This window comes from Microtus pennsylvanicus, chromosome 1, assembly GCF_037038515.1.
Source record: "Microtus pennsylvanicus isolate mMicPen1 chromosome 1, mMicPen1.hap1, whole genome shotgun sequence".
Classification (NCBI taxonomy): domain Eukaryota; kingdom Metazoa; phylum Chordata; class Mammalia; order Rodentia; family Cricetidae; genus Microtus; species Microtus pennsylvanicus.
In genome coordinates this window covers 48,294,516-48,310,168 of record NC_134579.1, presented here as the reverse complement: position 1 = coordinate 48,310,168, position 15,653 = coordinate 48,294,516, and positions in this window count along the sequence as shown.

The window sequence follows — 15,653 nt, the reverse complement described above, 5'->3', positions numbered from 1 at the left end:
AAGATGAGAAGATCATGGTGTAGAACTGAACCGGCTAAGCCAAGCCAAAGCTACACCAGCCAACCCCATAACCTACGATCTCCTGGGACACATAAGTATTTGCATATCACAGGAATTTTATGATTACCATATAGCATTGCTGTAGTAATATTTGTACACACAGATCAAGAAACATGTATTTTTATTAATGGCAAATATCCACACTTGGGGATAAAGAACATGCCCCAATCATAAAATAATTCTTTCTCTGACTCAGCCTACCTTTTAGTTTTAACTGAAGAAGGTATAGTGGGCTTCACAAAATTTATTTTGCATTCTAAGTCTTTAAAATCATAGGATCCTTAACAAGGATGGACAGTAAAGGTCATTTTACAAATAGAGAGGTAAATCCATAAAGTTGAGTTGCCCAAGGTCATACAACTAGACGCAGCAACATCAAAATGGTGGCACAGCTTTCTCATTCCTACCTCCAGTGCTCCCATCTTTGATTCCTTCCATACCTCCTTTTTATTTTCACTACAGAGACGACCTGCTTAAGTTATTAGGGATTTTTTAACTGTCAAGGCAATATACTTCAAAAATTTTTAACAGAAAACAAAACAGAACAAAGGCAGAAATAATTGATCCCTGAGGAGGAGATGGCCTAGAAAGAAAGGGGAAATGAGTAGATAACGAAAAATAGAGTAAAATCGGAAGCTGAACAGAAAGTCTAGAGAAGTTTGCCAAGGTCATGGGCAACGAAAGGTTGTTTCTCAGAGGTTCTGAGCAGTGGAGGGCCTCGGAGGCAACTTTGCCTTGAACCTGGAGGCTGACTCTGCAGAAACAGACTATATCTCCTAGGCAGAGCTTAAAACTGCATGCTTTTGACAGTGGCACCCACTACTGTGCCAGGAGAACAGCGTGAGAGTCCTGGAGCAGGGGCAGCTGCACTGGCAAGCGAGAGCTGCTACCGCAGGAGAAAAGCCATCAACCAGCAGAAATGGGCTGATGTTCCAACCAGCAACACAGAGTGAGAAACTGGGGACAAAAGTAGGTTCTGTTCCAGCTGCCGCAAGGCAGCTTCTTTCCAGATACTGAGATTGCTAACAAGGCTGCATGCTGTATCAGGAAGGCATTGCCAACAAAGGAGAGAGTATGACCTCAGGAGCAGAGAAAACTTACGTAAGTTATTCCAAAAATATACCGAGTGCAACTATGATGGATCTTGACATTAGTTGCAGGAAGATTAACATAGGAACAACAATCTAATGCTCGCTCTTCAGCTAGCCTCTAGGAATTTTTTAATAACTGTTCAATTATTTGTATGACTCCTAGTATGTGTTCAAAAGCTCTGCCATTGTGGGAACTCAGGCTATCAAGACCCAAAACAACAAATCAGATATCAAGTTATAAACAAGAAACACTCAGATAAACCCCAGGAGCATATGCCCATTTTCCCTCAATTTTGTCAGACTATTTCTAATATACTGTCTTAGGAAAACATATCTAACCAAATAAAGCCGACTACAAGGGATGGGATGTAGTTCAGCTGGTAGAGAGCATGCTCAAAGCCCAGGGTTGAGTCTCGAGCACCACGTAGACAGGATTGTGGGGTTGCAGGACTATAACCAATACACTTGGGAGGTGGGGACAGGAAGATCAGAAGTTCAAAGTCATCTTTAGTATGGGATAAATTTGGAGCTAGCATAGAGTACTTTGAGATCCTGTCTCAGAGACAAGCAAAAGGAAAAATAATAACAGCAGTATCATTTTGGCACTGATTTATTAACAAAATTATTCAAAAGCACTAGAAAGGTGGTTTAAATGAGATAGGAAAACAGTGCCTTATTTCTTAATCTGATAGGGACCCACTAACCTGAGGATAAGGCACAGAAGTAGGTATCTGTGTGCTAGCTTTCTTCTTTGACACATAAACACTTGTGTGTGTGTGTGTGTGTGTCATATACACACATGTGTAGATGTGCATGCCCATGCATATGCATGTGTAGACCAAAGCATAACATCAGGTGTCTCACTCTACCACTCACTATCTTATTTTTTGAGACAGTCTCTTACTGTAACCTGAAGTTGGCTGTTTGACTAGTCTTCCTGACCAGCAAGCTCTTAAGATCTGCTTGTCCTCCTCCACCACTGGAAATACAAGCATGTGAAGTCATACACAGTGTCTTAGTTTGGTTTCAGTTACTGTGATAAAGACCATGACGAAAAGCAACCTGGGGAGGAAAAGGCTTATTTGGCTTACAAGTCCAGACCAGTTTATCACTGAGAGAAGTTGAAGCAGAAACTGGAGGTGGGAACCAAGGAGAAAGAAGAGAGACCAGAGAGGAATGTTGCTTACTGGTAGGCTTGCTCTCTGTGGCTTGCTCAGGATATTTTCTTATACAGCCCAGGACTACCTGCCTAGAGATGGCACTGCTCAGAGTGGGCTTGGCTCACATACATCAATAAGCAATCTAGAAAATGCCCCATAGACACGCCCACAAGTCAGTGTGATGGAGGTTATCCCTCAGTTGAGGTTCCCTCTTCCCAGGGATGTCAAGTTGACAACTGAAGCTAATGAGCTTCTATCAAGGTTGGGAAGGTGGACACATTCCTGTATTGCCGAAAATAATATAAAATGGCATAGATGCTTCTGAAAGGTACTTTACAGCACCAAACCAAAGCACCCTTTCTCCCTTGACCTGGCAATTCCTCAGGAGGAGAGACCCTCCTGAGGCTCTCCATGCTGACAAACTATATAGACCTGGCTTATTCTTGGCATCACTGTCTGTACTTGATAAGTACTGGAAACCATCTGAGTGCCCAAACATGAGAGATTGGTTGAATAAACTATTACAAACACCTAAAATGGAGTAATGTTGTGTTTGTCAGCTTCTGTTTTGTATGACAAATACCTGTGATAATAAACTTGCAAAGATAAAGGTCTGTTTGGCTCACAATGCTCATCATTTCTGGGCCTATGGTGAGGCAACACATCATGGCAGGAGCATGCAATATGACAAGACTGTCTACTCTTCAGCCAAAATCACAAGATGGAAAGAAAGGGGAACTGGGATACTAATCTTTTTTGAGGATACTCTATGAGGAGATAATTACCACATTTTAGAGGCCACATAGGTCATAAAGATTACAGGGACTATTCGTTTAACCCTTAAGCCTTTAGATGATATGGGAGTCTCCTCTGTTACCATTGGTTAATAAAGAAGCTTCCTTTGGCCAATGGTTTAACAGAACATAGCCAGGCTGGAAAAGATATTAGAGAGTGTAGGTGCAGTCGAGAGAAGCCATGTAGCCACCCACAGGAGACAGATGCCTCTGCTGGAGTCCATTGGAACCCTGCCAGTAGGCCGCACTACAGCCACATGGAAATACACAGATTAATAGAAATGGGTTAATTTAAGATATAAGAGTGAGCCAGAAATATGCTTAAGCTATTGGCCAAACAGTATTGCAATTAATGCAGATTTCTGTGCGATTATTTCGGTTCTGAGTGGCCAGGAATGAATGAACAGCCTCTGCCAACAAACTTGCACCAACCTGGTCAACTAAATCCACTTAAAAACCTGAAAGAGCTTGAAAAGGAATTCTAGACACACACACACACAAAAAAAAAAAAAAAAAAAAAACAGAGTTTAACACAGCTTCTTATTCTGTTTGCTGGCTTGTCACAGCTCCTTTAAGACAGGTCTTCCTGACTCAGCATTGACAAGGAAGGCTTCAAGGCTTATTTAGAAGCTGCCTTCCTGGTTCGGCAGCACAAATGGCTATGACTCTTCATAGCTTCTGGCTATGAAGCATTTAAATGGGGTTTGTGAGCAGCATGTTATAAACTACTTAATGGTGTAGACCCACTATATACCTGAAACAACTACATTACAGGCAGTGGGAATCCCCCCACACCTATTCATACTGTGCCAGATACCAGAGAAAATGGCAGCAGCAAAACCTGCAAAGTCACAGAGGTAGTGAGAGACATTCTGGAGCTGAAGCCCTTGGGGCCTTTCCTATCCAAGATCCACCCATCAGGGCTTTACCTCCTGGTGGGCCAATCTCTAGAAGCTCAATTGCCAACTGCAGCTCTTCCGACATGGCCACTGGCAGACAATGGTAATTTTTCAATTTTATCATGACAGGGAAGCAATATATATTCAGTTGGAACCTTATTTCAGATTTTGATCTTTTCCTGCACTAGTAATATGCAGTGTGCTGTTCTCTGATGACAGGTTGGCTCCAGTGAGGTGCCATGCCCAGTTAACTGAAATCCCCATCCGGCCAACAGTGAAGACTCGATAATTTGCTGTGTTGCCAAGGCAGCCTGTGGAGTATGTTAGATGTGATGAGCGCATTTGAAATTGCTTTATTCCAACTGATCATGGTAAACTCTTTATGTACACATATGTTAGCAAAAGGAAATAAAAAAAATAAACAAAAGATCATGGGGTTGGTTGCCTGTGATGGTTAAGGAGAGACGTGGAGTGAAATGGGAGGGAATGTGTATACTTGATGTAGGAGGTGATGTGTGCTGTGAATATGTTTTACCGCTATTGGTTAATAAAGAAACTGCTTTTGACCAATGGCTTAACAGAATATAGCCAGGCTGGAATGGAATATAAAGAGAGTAGGCAGAGTAAAAGAGAAGCCATGGAGCTGCCAGAGGGGAAAGATGCAAGCTACCAGGTGGAACCTTGCTGGTAGGCCATGAGCCTCATGGTAAAATATAAAATAATAGAAATGAGTTAACCAAAGATATAAGAGCTAGCTAGCAATATGCTTAGGTGATTGGCCAAGCAGTGATTTAAATAATATAGTTTCAAAAAAACATAATATAGTTTCTGTGTGATTATTTCAGGAGTCTGGGCAGTCAGGAAACAAACAAGCAACCTCCAACTACATATACTTCTCTGCATAATATTATCAGACAGAAATATGTTAATATCTGACCTATTCAAATAGCAAAATTGAACACAAAACAAGGAAAGCAAGCAAGAAAACTGAATGAAAACTAAAACAGACTAATTTACTTGTATTTCAGAAAAATACTGCAATCATAATGAAAGAAAGAAAAAAAACTAACCCAAGAACTTTCACAGGCTATAATAATTACATATTCTTATTTTGATGTAGGATAGAAGTGAGAGACAAATGGGAAAACTGTATACAAATTTAGAATTATTTGTAATAGGATTTGTTTGGTTGGTTGTGGTTATATGAGCAAAGTACTTCTTAAACTCCTCTGTGTATGTAATATAACTGAGTGAATATATAAATATATTATTGTTGAAAGTTCATATTCTCATTCTAGGAGAAGAAACAGAGAATTGTGAAATAAGGAACAGTATGAAAAACCCCTCTGTGTGAGCTCATTACTTCCTCTATAATGTAAATGTGTAGGTGTATGCATATTCATACATGTATGTGCAGAGTTGAAAATATCCAAAGATAACACAGCTGGAGTCCCCATGATGTTCGCCTATACCTCATGCTGTTGTTAAACTTAGCCAAATTTATCATGCATGTGTGTGTGTGTGTGTGCATGCATGTATGTGTGCATATGTGTGTATTCGTTTGTGTGCTGTGCATGTTGAAGGTCAGAGAACAACCTCTGGGAATCTGAACTCTCCTACTCCATGTGAATCTCAGAGATCAAACAGATCATCAGGCTTGGTACGAGCACCTATTCCTGATAAACCATACCACCAGCCTCTAATATATTTTTTTTCTGTAAGGATCTAAATTTCTCATAGAAATATCTAACCAAAGACAAAATGGGTATAAATGGGCCTAAAATGTCTGTTTAAAATAATATCAGAAAAAACATAGTCTAAATATGTTGGATTATATCAAGAGAAAGAAAGCAGCAGCCTGAAATGACTCTACCAGATAGAGCAAGGATCATTTGAACACCAGCATGATAATGGTTTTTAAAACACTGAATAAAAACAAGGGTTCATAAGTCTCTTGCCAGCCAGTTGGTTGGAGTCTTTGGCATTATTTCAAAGAAAATTGTGCATGGGCAAAGGGTGTGTTCGTCAGGGGTGGTAGCCACCTAGCCCACTAAGTAACAATGGGCTTGTGGACTAAACTAACAGACCTAGATGCTTAAGGCTCTGAGTCCTGAAAACCAGTAACAAGTGACGGTACTTAGTCCCTCAGAAGAGGCGGGTTCTTCTGAGATCTGCCACACAAATGGTTGCCAATAACAGGCAACAGACACGGAGGCCCAGAGTAGAATGCTGAACGGAGACTGAGAAATGTGGGTAGATCCTAGAATTCAGGGGTTCTCTCGTTTTGTCGTCATCATAAGAACTGTATCACTCTAGAATCGTTCATGGGCATTAAACCACGGAGGAGGTCCGAGGGAAGATTGGGGTGTTTGTATGGTTTCTGGCTTCCTGCAGATGCTCCTTAGTGACAACCAAGGAAAAAGAAATAGCGAAGACATCAAACAACCACCTGACCACAATAATGTCTCCATGGAATGAAACAAGGGCCCTGTGCCCCTCCATCTGTCTGTCTGTGCGGCACACATCCCCCACACAGTGCTAGGGCAGAGAAGGAAAGCACCATACCCAGTCACAAAGTAACATCAGACACAAGAAACAGTCTATTAAAAGGTGCCTTTGTTTTGTCTTTGTGATGACCAAATGTCCCATAGAACCTAACTAAAAGAGTAAGGATTTATTTATCTCATGGTTTCCAGTCTGCATGCATAGTCCTTGACTCCTATGAGTCTGGGTCATGCGAGGAAGAACTGTATGGCAATGGGAACCCTTGACTGAGGTCATACATCTCGTGGCAGACAGAAAGAAGAGCACCCACCTCCTCTAGCTAGTCCTCATATCCTGAAGGTTTTCGAACACCCAATAAGAGCACCACTGGCTGGAGACCTGAACTTTAATAGAGGAGCCTGCGGAAGACATTTCTTATTCAAACCAGAATAAAGGGGGATTGTATTTTTCAAAAATGTAGCTATCTAGAAGACAAAGAAAGACTCTAAAAATATTTCAGACCAAAAAAAGAAAAGAAAAAAACTAAAGAGACATTTTAATTGCAATACCTGATCCCAGACTGGATCTTCTACTAAAAGCGGAAAGATACTATAAGGAGCATGGGGAGAGAAGTTGAGAGCAGCATAATGTGGGTTGAAGACGTGTACTGTCAGCTCAGCTATTGCTATGCTAAAAGGGTATTAATATTTTCATGAAATACACGTTGAAGCATTGAGCATTAAAGGCATATATGCATGTACACAACCATCACACAGTGTGTTCATGTATGTGCCTGCTTACACATATACAAACATACATATTCACAGCAGGAGAAAGGGAGAAAACGATGGTGTGAGGGGGCAAATTATTAAAAAAAATAGCTTAATCTAGGAATGGAAAGAGTTTGCCTTACTTTCTTATGAAGTTTTCATTTTTCAATCTTATTCTAAGTTCGAAAATATTTTCAAATACAAATTTGGCTTCGTTTGGTTTTATTCCAAGAGATGAGTGTCAATATGCTACTTAGGATAGCCACAAACGTGTAATCCTCCTGTTTCTAGCTCCCAAGTCCTAATAGAAGAGGTAAATAAAAGCGCCCACGCAAGGACCTAACAAAAAATGCTTATTTATCTACAAACATCCTGTTTTTGCAACAAATGCCAAAGTCTGTTTCTTGGGGCTGAGCTCTCCAAGAGAGCTCTCCTTTTTTTCTCTGAGCATGGCTTCACAGTGAAGTTCAGAAGGAAATGAAGGTGTCTTTATCTGGCAAGTTCACTCTTTCCATTTCATTGCTGAGTCTTGTTTGGCCCTAGGTCCTGGCTGGGATCCACTAAAACTTCAATCAGTTTTTTTTTTCCCTTTCTGAAGGAAATGAATGAGGTTCTTTGATTTCCCTAAAACTCTAGGGCAGACTTAGCCTCCCTCCCATAAACAATTTCATATCAAAAGAAGCTGAGCTGCATCTGCCCAGACCTCACCCGTGAGTGAGACCTCCCTTCTCCCTCCAAACCCTGAGGCGGAGCTTTCTGTTGCAGCCTTAGTGGGAACTATGGAAACAGAGCCCACTTTCCCCGGCCCTGCAGAAAGAATTTCACACAGAGAGAGCAGTGGAGGCAACTGCAGTTCAGAGAGCCCGTGAGTGCCCGCGTGGCGCTGACAGGGCAGCCTCTGCAGTCACTTCCAGTCTTTTCCTCTAGACCTGTCAATACTCTATCGCTGTGAAAAGACCCCTGATGATGGCAGCTCTTACCAAGAGAGCATTTAAATGGGGCTGGCTAGAGTTTCAGAGGAGAGTCTGATCTCATTAGGCAGCTCACAGGCAGACACTGCTGGAGAAGCGGCTGAGAGCTACATCCTGATCTACAGGCTGCAGACTGAGAGAGCTGCTGAGCCCGGCTTGGGCTTTTGAAACCTCAAAGCCCTTTTGCAGTGACAAACTTCCTCCAACAAGGCCACACCTCCTAGTCCTCAAGTATCGCGACTCCCTGATGACTAAGCTTTCAAATGGCCCTGTGGGGGCCACTCAGCCACGTTACAAGACCTCTTTCTATCACCTTTATATTTGAGTGCAGGACTTGCCCATGAGTTATTTATTCGATAAATGCTTAACTTGCAGGGGCTGGGACTGTGAGTCAATTGACACAGTGTTTGAGCAGTTTGCACGAAGCCCTGGGTTTAGTCCCCAGCACCTCACAAACTGGGAATGGTGCTGCACACCTTCAATCCTAGCACTTAGAAACTGGGAGCAAAATAATGAGAAATTTAGTCGAGGCCAAATTTCTCAGCAAGATGGTTGAGACTAGTCTGGGATAGATGACATCCAGTCTTCAATAAAGAAGTCAGTAAATAGTCAAGAAACACTTAACTCGCATCTACTCAATATTCTACTGAGATAAAAATTTTGTTCACTGTTGTTGTTGGTATGAAGTTTATTTACTTATTTTTAAATATTTAGTTTCTTTATTTGTATCTATGTCCCTGTGAGTATGTGGTGATAAGAGGTGAAAGTCAGAAGGGGGTGTTAGATATCCTGGAGATGGAATTACAGGCAACTGTGAGCTGCCACCTGGGGTTCAGGAAACTGAATTTCAGTCCTCTAGGAAGCAGCAAGCTCTCTTAACCATCTAGCCATCTGCCCATCTCCAGCCATAACATCTCAATCAAAATTTGCAATGTCAGACCAACAAGACGATGCATTAAAGGAAGGCACTTGGCACCAAGCTGGATAGCCTGAGTTCAGTTTCCAGAAACCACATGGTAGAAGGAGAGAACCGATTCCAGCAAGCAGTCCTCCGACCTCCACATACACCCTGGCATCACCCCCACCCTAGACGTACACACTGAAAGAAAGAAATGCAAGAATAAGAACAATGGCTGCAGTGTCACCCTGGTTTGGGAAGATCAGGTTATGAACTCCTGGACTGGACTCCAGCATTCTGGGCTAAGGACAGCTGCCTTTGCATCCTTCAGCATCCCTAGCTTAGGGGTGAGACCGGGACAAGTCAGTGTTTGGTAGGATGCTAGGAGGGAGGGAGGGAGGGAGGGAGGGAGGGAGAGAGAGAGAGAGAGAGAGAGAGAGAGAGAGAGAGAGAGAGAGAGAGAGAAGTAGCCTTGTGATGTTTCTAACTCACACCACCAACACCAAATCCAAAGTCAACCAAATTGGCTGAAAGCAAGCGTTCCTTTAGAAGACTGAGCTTGTTAAATGATAACGCATGGGCAGGGACCCATCTATTTATAATTACACTCACTAAGGGACATGTTATTAAAAGTCTCTGAATAAGTGAGGTCTCAGGGTGAGGTGGTGGGGGGACGGGCTGAAAGTGGTCCCACAGGCCTATCATTCCAGCACTCGAGGCCTAGATGCAGGAGAATCTGGAGTTCAGGCAGGGCCAGTCGTGAGTTGAGTTGGAAACCGACCTGAGCAATAGGAGAGAATAAGAGAAAGAAGGGGGACGGGCAGGGAGGAGATGGGGGAAGAGGGAGAGGAGCAAAAAATAGAAAGATAAGGGGGGGCAGAGGAGCTGGGTTTTTTGCCAATTTAGTTTAGATGAACTAACAAATGTACTATTGCCACAGGTGCATTTCTCTATATGTAAATTGGTATGCAATGTGTAGAATAATTGCTTGCTCTATCTTTCTACCTGTTCTTTTTTTTTCCCCCACATAAGAAAATTTGGCCTTTCGCAGACAAAGTCTCAAATATTTAGGGCATAAAAATACCCAGGGGAGTTTTCTTAAAGGGTGGTAAATGTCACCCCACTCAAGAGGGTTGGCATTTGAACCAGGAGCCACAGAAACAATCTCTTCATTGTCCCTGGTGCAGTTGGTTAGACCTGTTGGAGTAATTGGAAACTGAAAGGCACTCTGCTGTAGTGCCAGCAGGTGGCGCTCTCGCCTCTGAAATCACAGCTGTTGCCTAAGGGCTAAGGGCTTTCAGGCGTGAGATATAAGATGGGTCTGACCACAGGAGTAAGATGGTATTGGAGGAGGAAATGGATGTGAAAACAAATGCTACCATAATCAATTTGGGGAACTCTCTTTTGGGAAATTCCGCAGAAATACTGCGTTGTTGCTAGGGGAAATTTTCTTCTTAGAGATCAAAATCGTGTTGCGCCATGCATTGTGAAGGCACAAAGGCTCTGACTAGACACGCGTGCACTAAACACGTGTGCTTACAAATGTAGCCAACCCCTGGCACATCCTCTCCTGTCTCCCTCTGCAGTCTCAGCGGTGGACCACGAACAGAGGGTTGCATGTGATAAGATGATTACTTCCTGCTAAGACCCTGCTGTCTCACCCTATTTCACGCATCCTGGTACAGTCAAGGCCCTGAGTCACAATAACAGCAGAGCAAAAGGTTGGGGCTCCAGCCCTGATCAAGAAACATGTGGACCAAACACATGAACGCTGCCTCATGGTCAGGTGTATGTGTGTTGTCTCACATGTTCTTGAGACTGTGGTGACGTGACATGACGAAACAAATAGTTTACATTACACTTATATGACATTCCATCTTCTACATTCTGGCTCCTCATTTTAGTACCCTTTCTACCCTCTCAGGGGAAAAGAAAGAAATAAGTATATGTGGCTGGGGGGAGGGGAGCAGAGACAGAGAAAGAAAGACAGGAGAGAGAGAGAGAGAGAGAGAGAGAGAGAGAGAGAGAGAGAGAGAGAAAGACCACCGCAGAACTCAGAGCATCATATAACGTCTCATCTCTCAAGCAACATCCCTGCATCAGATACACCTGGTCTGGTCGCTGATCCTGGTTGAGATCTGTACTTTTTTTACCTAGCACATGGCCCGGACGGTAAAGGCTACACAGTATAGTAGGCTCTGACTCTAGAGACAGCCCCAGTCCCCACACCTCTAAGACTATATGTTTGCTTTGAGGCTCTTTGAGTGCCTTCAATTAGAGAAATTTCAGGCTGGGAATCCTGCCAAACAGATTTAGGTGCTAAACTATTGAGGTGCTGCCCTATTACTCTCTTTCATCATTTATACCATGAATCCAAACAAAACAAATAAACCAGCATCAGAATATAGATATTTCGAAATATAGCATAGCCATTAAGGAAGGGCCAAATGCTATAGCTATCTTTTCAGGAATCCATTATGTTCCTTACTCAAGTCTTAGATAGGACGTTTCAGAAAACAAAATTTGTAACTGGATCTGCAAGAAGGAACAGGTTTGGTTTTATATATGTAAAATAAAAAGGGATGAGGAGTTTGATGGGGGTTTAACGTGATGAATATAAATTAAGAGGTTGTCTGGATGCCCACCCAGGCTCCAGAATTATAGGTTGAGAAAGACAAGCAGCAGACTTAAGGAAGGCCATGCATTTATTGCCTGGCTCTCTGACTTATTTTTGCTTAGACAATCGATGTTGATCAGTTACCTAAATTATGTTTGTTTTCCCATTATTTACCACTCTGCTGTAGGAATCTTCCTACAATACCAGGTAGTTTCATCTCCCTTGTTCTAAAAACTTACAATCGTTTCTCTTGCCCAAAGAAAAGGGTCAGCGCTTTAATACGCTTCAGTCATAAACATGCCTTGCCTGATTTATGATAATGATAGGTAGCGTAGAGCAGGGAGTCCTTGGCAGAGTCACGGCTCCGCTCCTAAAAACCAGGACGTGTTCAGCCTCTGAGCAGGAGAGCAGCAAGTGTCCGAGCTCCTGAGGCTGCTGTGAAAGCTAACCGAAAGCAATAGTGCCGCGTGTCCATTTATTCCCGCAGCCGCGCCGGTGTGATTGTCTGCTCCCACCTACACTCGCTCCCACAGCATTGCTCGTGTTTTCTCGGCTCTACCCGCCTTTCTACTCCACCACACCCCCACCTTCCAGGAGCAGACCTTCTTAGAACTCAAGGCCTTCCTTGACTGCCTCCCACGTCCTTTGGCCCTTCCCTTGTCACATTCTATGCCTCTTTATTGTGTCTGGAAACATGTGGGCTATGGCTTCATTCCAGGTCACCCCACTACCTACAAGGTCCTTTTTTCCTCTTCCCCCAGCCCCACTTTCTTTTTTTACTGATTATATACTGTCTCGGAGTTATTCTGCTTTCTCTCCGTTCCTGAAATCTGTCGGAACGGTTTGTGACTATTTATTAGCATTAATTTTAAATTTTCATCCCTTCTATTAGTTTCCTGTCTACTTGACAACTTTGACATCATAGTATCATGAACACTCAATTTCTGAATACTATGTTTTATTTGAAAATGATGTTTGTAAATGTCTGTAGTAGTTTTGTCGTTGTTGTTTTTGAAACAGGGTCTCTCCCACTGTCACCCATCATAACCTGGAAGACCTGGAACTCACTCTGTAGCCTGCTCTGACCTTGAGTTCTTGGGCGTACTGCTTCAGCCATACAAGTGCTAGGATTACAGGCATGGTCCACTGCACGGAGCTCATTGGTGCTTTCTTTATCGGCTCTTTCTTTCTGAGGCAGCATGGACAGACAGGGGAAAGTAGAAGAACCTGGGAAGGGAAAGAGCCAGCTTCCTGCACTTGTTACCAAGAATCAAGGGTAGGGAGCCTGCTAACTGGAGACTTTCTCAGAAGTCCCTATAAAAGGGCAAAGTCCAGGAATGGACTTGGCAAGGCCTGTCTGATGATGGAGCCAGTGCCACATTGGAGTCAAGGTTGCAGCTTCTGGGAACTATGGGGACTATGGTTCTTCTCGTTGGGCTATGGTTATATAATAGCCCTTGGGCAGCTAGGTTGGAAGTATACCTTGTTCTCTTTGCTGACATTGTCTGACTTAGCTCTCCACTAACCTTGACCATATCCCCCTGCAAGTCATAAAAATGGTGCTGTACTTCTTAATACATTTACTTGGCACAGTCATCAGCTCATGTGAGATCTCCTGGGCCCAGCTATTGCTTTCGTCCTCCTGCTTTAAAGGAGTTAATAAAGAATTTCTCATCTTCTTTATTCTCATCCCTGGTTTTCCTACCCAATACCTCACCATTCAGGAATCCAAAGTGCTATTTAGTTCCATAGTAAGTTCTAGAGTATGTTTGGTTCTTTGTGGCCCATTCTGCAAAGAAAGAGAAACAGAAAGTGATGGGAAACCTCCGTTACTCAGTGACCTTTAAGAGGTTGAACCAGGTTAAGGCATGACCTTTTGGGTACCTAGAGAAAACCACCAGCCTACCACCACCCAGGACTTGTACTCTCTGGCCACACACCTGAGGTTGGACTTCTTGTTCCTGTTTGGTGAATTTGCCCTTTATAATGTGTGTGTGTGTGTGTGTGTGTGTGTGTGTGTGTGTATTTCAATTATTTTGGTGTCAGCTTGGGATTCTTTGACTTGCATCAACTCTCCAACATAGTTTTTCCTCAGGGCTGGGGACACCATTTAGGAGATGACTATTACTTCTATAGGGTAAAGGGTTGGGGTAAAAATTATCTAGGCCCGGAGATCTCCTTAAAAGAGAGAAGGAAAATTGAATAAGATAATAGGTAACTTAGTGTGAACTTACTCACACTAATAATAATAATAATGATAGTGAGTAATAAAGTAAATACTTGTGAGCTATAATTTATGAACAATTTACATTGGTATACTTTCTTGTATATTGATACAAGTTCAAATTATATTTGCTATTTCTGTTTACAATATTTGTACACCTATGAAAAGTTATTCTGTCAGATTGTATGCATGCATGTTTCTACCTCTGTTTAGGACATTTTATATATTGATACATTTTTTAGGATATTTTATCATATTACATTATATATTTCTACCTCTGATTAAGATACTTATACATTATTTACATTCTGAGGTCATTGTCCTCATTTACTGCACAGTTATTTACAGATTATTTAATATTCTGATATAAAGTCTTAGTTTTTAAGTTATACATGTATTTAGTATTGTAAGTTAATAGTTATTCATGTTTGTTATACATTTAGTCAGATTAATTAGGTTCTTTAGATACATAGAGATTGTATTCTACATAGATAGGTAATCTTCAACCACTTCAAGGATCTGTAAAACATGGCATTTAAATAACTAAGGGATTTGTTGATGTGAAATACGAGTGTTCATGATAGCATCAATCTATTCCCGAGAAAATGTTGAGTACCAAAGACACTCACTCCACTTGGAGTTTGTTTTCTTCTTGGCACAATTGGCCTTTGTGCAAGAAATTGCCCATTCCTCGACCACTGACAAAATACATGGTGTCCAGGCTGGATAAGCAGGTCACAAGAAAAAAGACTGCCAAACCTTACCAAGACAGGGTAAGACAGTTCTAAAGTTTTTCCTGCCTCTAAAAATGGTCTGTCAGTTACTCTAGGCCTTAGCCAAAGTTGGTTGCTTCAACATTGTAAATGAGACTTTGGATGATTGCTCCAGTAGCCAGCTGTCTCTGTCATATACCACACATGTTGGAAGCTACTGGATTGCACTTCCTGCCTACTCAAGTAATATTATCTCCCTTCTTAGGCATTTGATGGATTTAAAGATTAGTTATTCGTAGTTATCTTCCTCATATAATTTAACCAAGCCATTTTCAATATAAGACTTAAACTCTTTAGGATAAAACATTTAACATGTGTTCCTTGCTTAATATTGTTTACGCTGGTTGTAATCCTAATTTTATACTTGATATCTGTTCCTAATGTATAAATTGGGTTTAAAACTCTATTATTTAGACAAAAGGTGGAGGTGATAGGGAACCTCTGTCAGTCAATGATCTTTAAGAGGTTGGCCAGGTTAGGGATGACGTTTTGGGTACCCAGAGAAAACCACTGGCGCACCCAGGGCTCGCTCTCTCTGGTTCCCATGTTACGCACCTGAGGTTGGACTTCTCATTCCTGTTCCGTGAGTTTGTTCCTTATAATAGACAAAAATAATAATTGAAATCTTTTGGTGTTATCTGGGATTCTTTGACCCATGTCCATACTCCAACAGGAAAGGAATGAATGGGGGGGGGGGAGAAAAGATGGGAAAAGGAAGAGGAGACAAAGGAGGGAAAAGAGGGAAGGAGAAAGGGAAAATAATAAAACACAGACAAACATGGTTGTAACCAGCCTGCCTGGAAGAAATGAATATGTAGCACAATTAATAAAAATCAGAGACAGATATTAGGGTTCAGCCTGAAGTCAGAAAAGCAAAACAGTCAGCCACTGGCTCTTACCTCTACCCCAGTC